The 10,000-nt window shown below is 32.7% G+C and overlaps 1 long non-coding RNA gene across 1 annotated transcript in view; it reads right to left on the bottom strand.

Moving 5' to 3' along the window:
• LOC137654980 (uncharacterized) overlaps positions 1-10,000 on the bottom strand; it is a 728,027-nt gene that overhangs the window by 190,603 nt on the left and 527,424 nt on the right. The window lies entirely within an intron of this gene.

Genomic DNA, 10,000 nt, shown 5'->3' with positions numbered 1-10,000 from the left:
TTCGTTCCTAACCCTATCTACTCGAGATACACCAGCCATACTCCTTAGACACTTTATCTTAAACACATTCAATTTCAGTCTCTCCGTCACTTTCATTCCCCACAACTCCGATCCATACATCACAGTTTGTACAATCACTTTCTCATATAGAACTCTTTTTACATTCATGCCCAACCCTCTATTTTTTACTACTCCCTTAACTGCCCCCAACACTTTGCAACCTTCATTCACTCTCTGACGTACATCTGCTTCCACTCCACCATTTGCTGCAACAACAGACCCCAAGTACTTAAACTGATCCACTTCCTCAAGTAACTCTCCATTCAACATGACATTCAACCCTGCACCACCTTCCATTCTCGTACATCTCATAACCTTACTCTTACCCACATTAACTCTCAACTTCCTTCTCTCACACACTCTTCCAAATTCTGTCACTAATCGGCCAAGCTTCTCTTCTGTGTCTGCAACCAGTACAGTATCATCTGCAAACAACAACTGATTTACCTCCCATTCATGATCATTCTCGCCTACCAGTTTTAATCCTCGTCCAAGCACTCGAGCATTCACCTCTCTAACCACTCCATCAACATACAAGTTAAACAACCACGGTGACATCACACATCCCTGTCTCTGCCCCACTCTCACCGGAAACCAATCACTCACTTCATTTCCTATCCTAACACATGCTTTACTACCTTTGTAGAAACTTTTCACTGCTTGCAACAACTTTCCACCACCTCCATATAACCTCATCACATTCCACATTGCTTCCCTATCAACTCTATCATACGCTTTCTCCAGATCCCTAAACGCAACATACACCTCCTTACCTTTTGCTAAATATTTCTCGCATATCTGCCTTACTGTGAAAATCTGATTCATACAACCCTTACCTCTTCTAAAACCACCCTGTATTTCTAAGATTGTATTCTCTGTTTTATCCTTGATCCTATTAATCATTACTCTACCATACACTTTTCCAACTACGCTTAACAAACTAATACCTCTTGAATCACAACACTCATGCACATCTCCATTACCCTTATATAGTGGTACAATACTTGCACAAACCCAATCGACTGGTACCATTGACAACACAAAACACATATTAAACAATCTCACCAACCATTCAAGTACAGTCACACCCCCTTCCTTCAACATCTCAGCTCTCACACCATCCATACCAGACGCTTTTCCTACTCTCGTTTCATATAGGGCTCTCCTCACTTCATCTATTGTAATCTCTCTCTCATTCTCATCTCCCATCACTGACACATCAAACAAAATAAAAATTATAACATCTAGTTTCTTCACAATAGTTCCATTTGACATAGTGACTTAGTTGTTTCTTGTGGCTTTCCTTTTATATTAGTGTTACATTTATATATATAAATATATATATATATATATCTATATATATATATATATATATATATATATATATATATATGTACATGTATATATATACATATGTATGTATATATATATATATATATATATATTTATATATATATCTATATCTATCTATCTATCTATCTATATATATATATATATATATATATATATATATATATATATATATATATATATATATATTATTAGTATTAATTGCTAAGCTACAACCCTAGTTGAAAAAACAGAATGCTATAAGCCCAGGGGCTCCAACAGGGAAAAGAGCCCAGTGAGGAAAAGAAACAAGGTAAAAATAAATATTTTAAGAATAATATTAAAATGAATATCTCCTATATAAACTATAAAATCTGTAACAAAACATGAGGAAGAGAAATTAGATAGAATAGTGTGCCCAAGTGTACCCTCAAGCAAGAGAACTCTAACCCAAGATAGGGGTGGGGTGCATGTTCGTGCATATCTAAATATTCAACCGTAATTTTTGACGGGAGGGGTACACACTAGAAAAAAAGTACTGAAAATAAATTTCCACTTGAAAGTAAGTATTGTAAATTTAAGGTTATCGACATTCAAAGGACACTATGGCACGCTGTTCTATATTTGTACTCTTCCTCATATTTTTTTTCTAAATTTTTATAGCTTATATATAAAAGACCTAATTTAATGTTACTGTTCTTAAAATATTTCATTTGTATTGTTTATTATCTCCCTTGTAATTTATCTATTTCTTTGTTTCCTTGTTGGAGCCCTTGGGTTTATAGCATCTTTTAATATACAGTATATATATATATATATATATATATATATATATATATATATATATATATATATATGTATATATATATATAAATATATATATATATATATATATATATATATATATATATATATATGTATATATATACATGTATATATATATATATATATATATATATATATATATATATATATATATATATATATATATATATGAGCATTTATGAGGAAAAAAATATCTTCCAAAAAGGTTGGTCACGCAGAGAATGGACAAAATCGAATATGTTAATTTAAACAGGTAAGAATTTAATCAATTGTATTTGACCATACTTAAATTACAAAGAAGTCTACCTGGAAAAGGTCGCCATTGAGAACTGGAGAATAACACAGTGATTCGTTTTCTGGTGTGATTCCAATTGTGTTTCTGGAATTACTATTGTACGCGACCCGTCAAAATGACGGCTAAATATTTATAGATAAGCACCTACACATATTTATCCCCTCTCAATTTCCCCTTGGAATACCCCTTCTCACTAGGGTGTGGCTACTCCCTTTCCCTCTTACCCGAGGGATGGGGAGTGACAGAGTCTGGCAATACCGCTGAGCATGACTGGATATATATATATATATATATATATATATATATATATATATATATATATATATATATATATATATATATATATATATATATACATACATATATATATATATACAGTATATATATATACACATATATACATATATATACATATATACACACACACACACACATATATATATATATATACACACACATATATATATATATATATATATATATATATATATATATATATATATATATACTGTATATATACATACACGCACACACATATATACATACATATATATATATATACACAGATATATATATATATATGTATGTATATATATATATACATATACAGTATATATATATATATATATATATATATATATATATATATATATATATATATATATATATATATATATATATATGCAAACACTAGCTCTTCATTACATAGGGGAGATTGTTCCTGCTCATTTTCCACATAAATTTCTTATTTGCGAACATTTCGTGAGATCTTATTACATTACGCTTGGACAGAGTAACAAGAATCCCTCTCCCTAACGATCTCGCTTTCTGACATCATTCTATCACCTTGCGGGCAAACTTTGAACTAAGTACACAATGTTAATGTCATGACTGACGTATATACGTTTGATTAGACAATGTCGAAGGAGAATGACGATATGAGGCTTTCGTTTTGGCAATATGCTAGATAGATCTCAGATATAATTTCAGTGTGGCATAGGCTTAAAGGTTTGAAGGCCATTCCAGTTTTCCTGGAATACTTTTGCATTAGTTTTTGCAAGGACGAAACTATCTGTATAATTTCTCATGTAAACTTTTAACAATGGCATAGACAAAGGGCAGTGACAATGCCCTAGAGATTGACCTTATAGCCATAACATCAACCTCCAAGTCCCCTCTCCACACAAGCTAGGACCAGGGAGAGCCAGGCAATGGCTGCCGATGACTCAGCAGGTAGACCTATAAGCTTACAAAAATCATCCCCTTTCTTAGCTCACAATGCTGGTGAGGTTACAGACACTATAAGAAACTATTGAGTTTGCGTAGGACTTGATCTCCCGTCCAGCAGAACGCCAGCCAGGGACTTTCCCTCCTTACCTAATCCACAGTTCATCGTTTCTATTCCCCCAGTCTCCTTAAAAGTGAAATTGTCATAGGAGTCTGTAAGCCTGTGTTCTGTATAATTAAAAAAATGGTTGAATCTTCTGTGACTTAAGCCAATTAGCGTGGCATTTCACAGGGAACTTATTCATAGACTTACGCAAATCTTTCCCCGGTGCGACGCAAGTCTAAAAGCATCATGTTAATCTCTCATCTCGAGACAGGAATTCAACATAACTAACATGAAAAATCTATACTACCACCCAGGAAGTTACATTGCAAACATTGCAGATATTTAAATACCAATTTTCTGCCATAACCAACCGTAGATTCCCCCCACCCCGACACGTTCATAACCACGTATGATTCGAGGAAAGGTAACTAATATGTACTATCACCCTCTTTCCCTCCCCATCCAATTTCATGTAGATCACAGCGACGCGTGAAATAGGAAAAAAGGTTAAAAAGCGAAAAGTTTAACTAACCGTGTACTTGAAATTTGTAATCAGAGAACTAAAACCTGACTACTTGAAATCAAATGCGTAAATAAGGTAGGGGATTCCAAGGACTCTATCTGTTACATCAAAATAAGAGAGAGAGAGAGAGAGAGAGAGAGAGAGAGAGAGAGAGAGAGAGAGAGAGACAGAGGTATATTTTTCAGACAAATTAGAATTACTTACACGTCACCTTCCATTTACCGCATGATAATTGGATATATATATATATATATATATATATATTATATATATTATATATATTATATATATATACATATTCATATACATATATAATCACACACACACACACACACACACACACACATATATATATATATATATATATATATATATATATATATATATATATATATTAGTTTTTTTCGGCATAATCAGCACAAAGATGTCAACCTCACTTGTTGCCTTTCACGCCAAGCACAGAAGCGAGAAGGCTATTACTTTTTTTCCCCCGCATCACAAAGGAGTAAAGTTGGGTAAGCGATTGACGTTGATCTCAAAAGATGCTCTTCCACAATTCTCGAGGTATTTCCTTATCAGAGGAATACATAACACTACAAGGGGTACTCTCCAGCCTTGGGATATAGTGCATTGGGATCCCTTGCCATTGGCACTTGTTGGGATAAAAATGTCTAGGTAGTGTTATGCGTTATTCTATACTACCGCCATAGTAGCATATAAATTGATTCATTGCAAGTATATATACATACATACATGCATGTACCCACACATTATATATATATATATATATATATATATATATATATATATATATATATATATATATATATCTCATTGTCTTTTATCTTTCTTCGTGGTTAAGTGCTATGTCACTGTCATATAAGCTTACTGGACCAGGGTTCGATTCCGGGCCGGTCAGAAGCTACTGTCTTTGAGTGGTTTCGCCTTGGGACTCGGATTTCGCGGTCGGTTACAGAATCCAGACATTAATGTATTGAAATATATGGCTTATTTGAATATGAAAAACACGTCTACATGTGCAGATATATGTGTATATATCTGCAAGAATGCTTTATACCTACAGCTTGGAAAAACTTTATCATTCTACTAGCTCACAAAAAGGGAGACAAAAAAGACCAAAAAATATCGCCCAATAAGTTTACTCACCCAAATATATGGAACATTTACAAAGATTATATCAGTCCGAATAGAAAGAATAGCTAGATTTTAATCAACCGAGAGAGCAGGCAGACTTTAGAGGTGGGTATTCAACAACTGACCATATCCAGGTAATTAAGCAGCTAATGGAAAAATTAACAGAGCATGACAAACTCCTATATATGGCATTGATAGATTTTGATTCTGTGAAAACCTCAGCAGTAATGAAAGCCCTTCAAGACAAAGAGTAGGTGAATCGTATGTTAAAACACTTGATGTTATCTACCCAGGAAGTAGAGAAATCCTAAAACTACATAGAGATAGTGAGAAAATTCCAATTGAGTAATTAGTTAGACAGGGAGACCACATCTCTCCTAAATTACTCACAGCATGTCTAGAAGAAGTTTTTAAGAATTTAGATTGGGAAAATGTAGAAATTAATATTAAAGAGGAATATCTTGACAACTTAAGATTTACGTGTCCAGTTAATCATGGGAGGAATTACAAAAGACGATAGAAGCCTTGAATAGAAAAAGCAGAAATGTAGGACTGAAAATGAATATGAGTAAAACTAAGATAACGCAGAAACAACGAATTAGAGTTAAGGATGATCCTCTAGAAATAGTTAATGAATATACGTACTTAGGACAAACAGTAAATGTTTCCCCAGGACACAAGGCCGAAATTAAAAGAAGGATAAACATGGGACGGATAGCATTTGGTAAAAAAATGAGAATATGAAAAGTAAAATGCCACTTTCTCTAAATAGAAAAGTATTAATAGTCCCGTGGTTTGTCAGTATCCCAATCACATTTTCCAGGACTACAAATAGAAAATATAGTCAGAATATTAAGAATCAGCCTAAATCTTGTGCAAGGCCGTGTAAAAGAGAGAAAAGCGAGAAAAGCAAACGAAAAAAAGAAATATATATATATATATATATATATATATATATATATATATATATATATATATATATATATATATATATATATATATATATATAAAACAGTAGCGTAATAAATAATAAAGAATTAAATGGAATCAGCCGATACCAAATAAAACGAAGAATACTGTGACATATTTGTGTGTAGGAAGCTTGTGTGATTAAAGTTGGAACAAGTCGCTCCATCCTCATCAACTCAAGAATGGGCAAGTCATGGTAATTTGATACTTGTTCTAGAATGCTGAATTTTTTGCTGTCAATATTAATTGACACATTTTAGAATGATTACGAATATTTCATTGTTCTGAGTTGCATATTCTCCAACCCTAATGGTAATCTGACCTTCAACAACCTCCTGGTATATCCTACAGAAGTCCCAGATGTATACATTTGGTAAATATATTTATACACTACACAAGAGGACATAAAAGGACTTAATTAATCGACCTCTGAAATGGAAAAGTGAGCCAATCAGAAGAGGATTCTTCAAGATTATTTTTACACCAATCGCTAGAAAAATGGCGCTCTAGGAATTTCGCAAATTTTTATATAAATAAGTTGCTCGTATAAAATTTTAGCTCAGGCACTGTAGGAATTTTCGGAATCTGAACAATCTTTAACAATTTATTGATAAATTTGAAAAATGTCTTGTTTTTTCTTGAAATGTTCACATAAATAAAGTGTTTCTATGTGAAAATACTTCCAATTGGAAGTAAGAAATGCTTTATGGAGAACACTTAAAACAGAGTTGGCTTTAGAATTACAGAAAGAAGATCTATAAAAGTTTGAACCTAATCCAGTAAAAGCATTTTTGTTTCTAAAAATCGTTGTAATAAAACTCTCTCTCTTTCTCTAGAAAATAATAGGTCTAAAAAACTAGTTTGTTTCTTTAATACTAACACCATTTTCGAGTTGCTTTCAACACTTTTTAACAGCATCCACAGCTCTATTTGAAATTTATCTCTTCCTGAGTAGAGAATTGTTAACACATTTTGGAAGTTTGTTTTTGTTGTTTCAGTTATTCCCTCTTCTTAGTTCATTAACATATGCTTTTAAACTCCTTGAAGAAATTATATTCTTGGTCACACCTGCAGCTGAGATTGGATTTGCACGTTATGTATTTAGAATAATATTTATGAACAAAATGAACATAGCCTATACCTATGTGTTGCATTGTTCCCCTTTTTATCCTTTAGCTATAGAAGACTAAATGAACTTTTCCCCTCTAGAAAAAGAAAGAAAGAAAGAAAGAAAGAAAGAAAGAACGAAACAGAAACTTATAAACCGAGGTAAAACGAGAAAACAAAAGCATCGCACGAGAATGAAATCCAAACAATTATTTTCCAAAATAGTTCCAGGGGGGAAATTCGATCTTGCTGATGAGGACGAATTCGCAAAACCGTGTTTCAGAGACAACGTTGAATTCGGTGTTTATTACCCTGCTTATCTCCTAAGGACCAAATCTGTATATTAAATGTACCATGAACATGCTCTTACATTATCTCAAGGAGGCGCTCAAAACAATGAGATGCCAAGTGCTGCTCGTTCCGTGTCTTATAGACGTGAGAAATGGCATGGAAAGGAAACGTGTCTGCGCGTTGCCGAGGTGAAATGTGCGCCAAAACTCGGATATGCTGCATCTTATCCAACGCCTTTCCAGCCCCCACCCCCACCCCCAACCCCTTTATCTGCTGCGTTTTCTCTTTGTCTCGCCATTGGTAGTTACGGAAGCTGTATTTTGTCACACACCCTTAACGCTACGTTCAACCTCCTGCAATATGAGACACCCGATGCATTGTTTGTAATTCTGTTGTGGGCGTGGTAGACACATAAGAAGGGATTCTCTAAATATTTATCTCAAATTCAACACAAACTTATGAAAACCGGGTTCATTAAAATTATTATTGAATTCGACACAAACTTACGAAAACCGGTATGAAAAAACAAGAGGAAAAAAAAAGAAAAAAAAAATCGTAGAACTGAGAATTGTTACTTTCCGAACAGGAGCATTTCTAAGTGACGTCACAACCAAGACAACGAATGAGCCGCGTTTGGCTGCTAGTCTGCCCCTGACACTTGGTTGTTTCTTTAATTAATACTACACAAACTTTACTACAAGGAGGGATCCTCGCGGCTCTTCTGCCGTAATTCCATTGCTTTTTATGTTCACAACGGAAGCCACATAAAATTTAAGCTGAAATATACGGGCGCCATGATAATGCAATTGACGTAAGTGTAAAACGTGAATTCATTTGCGTTTCGTCCTTACGAAGTACATGTCAAATGAACGGAGATAGATGGAAACAGTTGGAAAATGTAAAATACTGTAGTATTTTGTACTATAGAAAATTATATTGCGGATTTGTTTCGATCTTCTGATAGAGGAAAAAAACACAACAGGCACTATGGAGGGACTTGACGCATCTCAAGAGCACTAAAAAAAAAGATAAAAAAAAAAAAAATTCTAAATTGAAATATTAATAATTCTGAAAGGATACAGAAATAATGATTGTTCTGAATATTTACACTTTCATAAGTAAAATCGAGAATTCTCAAATATAATACGTGGATGAAATTAATTCTTCTATGATGATTAACTACAGATTAAAATTATAGATAATTTCGGGTATATGGAACTGAATATATAATCGATACGGACTTTATTGAGGTATAATGCGACAGTTAATCTAAAATAGTTAGAATAACATGCTGTAGGCATATATCTAATTCTAAACCTTCAACGGTTTAATATCTATAGGTTGGAGAAGTTGAAACTTAAATCTTTCAAATTTTGGCCAGCAACTGTCATGTTGTGATTGGAAATAGAAAACATAACATAAATCTTTTCTTTTAAATAGAAACTAAGAGAAGAAAATTCTTATTCCTTGCATAAGTCCTTTTATAGTTTATTTATTAAATATGTTGTAATGTTGTTAATGTTTTTAAAATATTTTATTTTAATTTTCATTACTTCTTATATCGTTTATTTATTTCCTTATTTCCTTTCCTCACTGGGCTATTTTTCCCTGATGGAGCCTTTGGGCTCATAGCATCTTGCTTTTCCAACTAGGGTTGTAGCTTAGCTAATAATAATAATAATAATAATAATAATAATAATAATAATAATGATAATAATAATAATAATATTGGCAAGAATTTCATAATCTAAAGCGAAATGCAAAATACATTGAACTTCAAAAGTTCAAACTTAAAGAAAATGTTTTCATGTTGAACAGGCTGACATAAGCCTTTTTATAGTTTATATGTGAAATATCTGTTTTGATGTTGTTATTGTTTTTAAAATACTTTATTTTAATGGTTCATTGTTTCTCATATCGTTTATTCATTTCCTTATTTCCTTTCCTCACTGGGCTATTTTTCCTTGTTGGAGCAGTTGCGCTTATAGCATCCTGCTTTTCCAATTAGGATTGCGGCTTGGCTAGTAATAATAATAATAATAATAATAATAATAATAATAATAATAATAATGAAAATATTAATGATAATAATAATAATAATAATAATGAAAAT

The sequence above is a fragment of the Palaemon carinicauda genome, chromosome 16, assembly GCF_036898095.1.
Source record: "Palaemon carinicauda isolate YSFRI2023 chromosome 16, ASM3689809v2, whole genome shotgun sequence".
Classification (NCBI taxonomy): Eukaryota; Metazoa; Arthropoda; class Malacostraca; order Decapoda; family Palaemonidae; genus Palaemon; species Palaemon carinicauda.
This window is presented reverse-complemented; position numbering and strand designations above follow the sequence as displayed.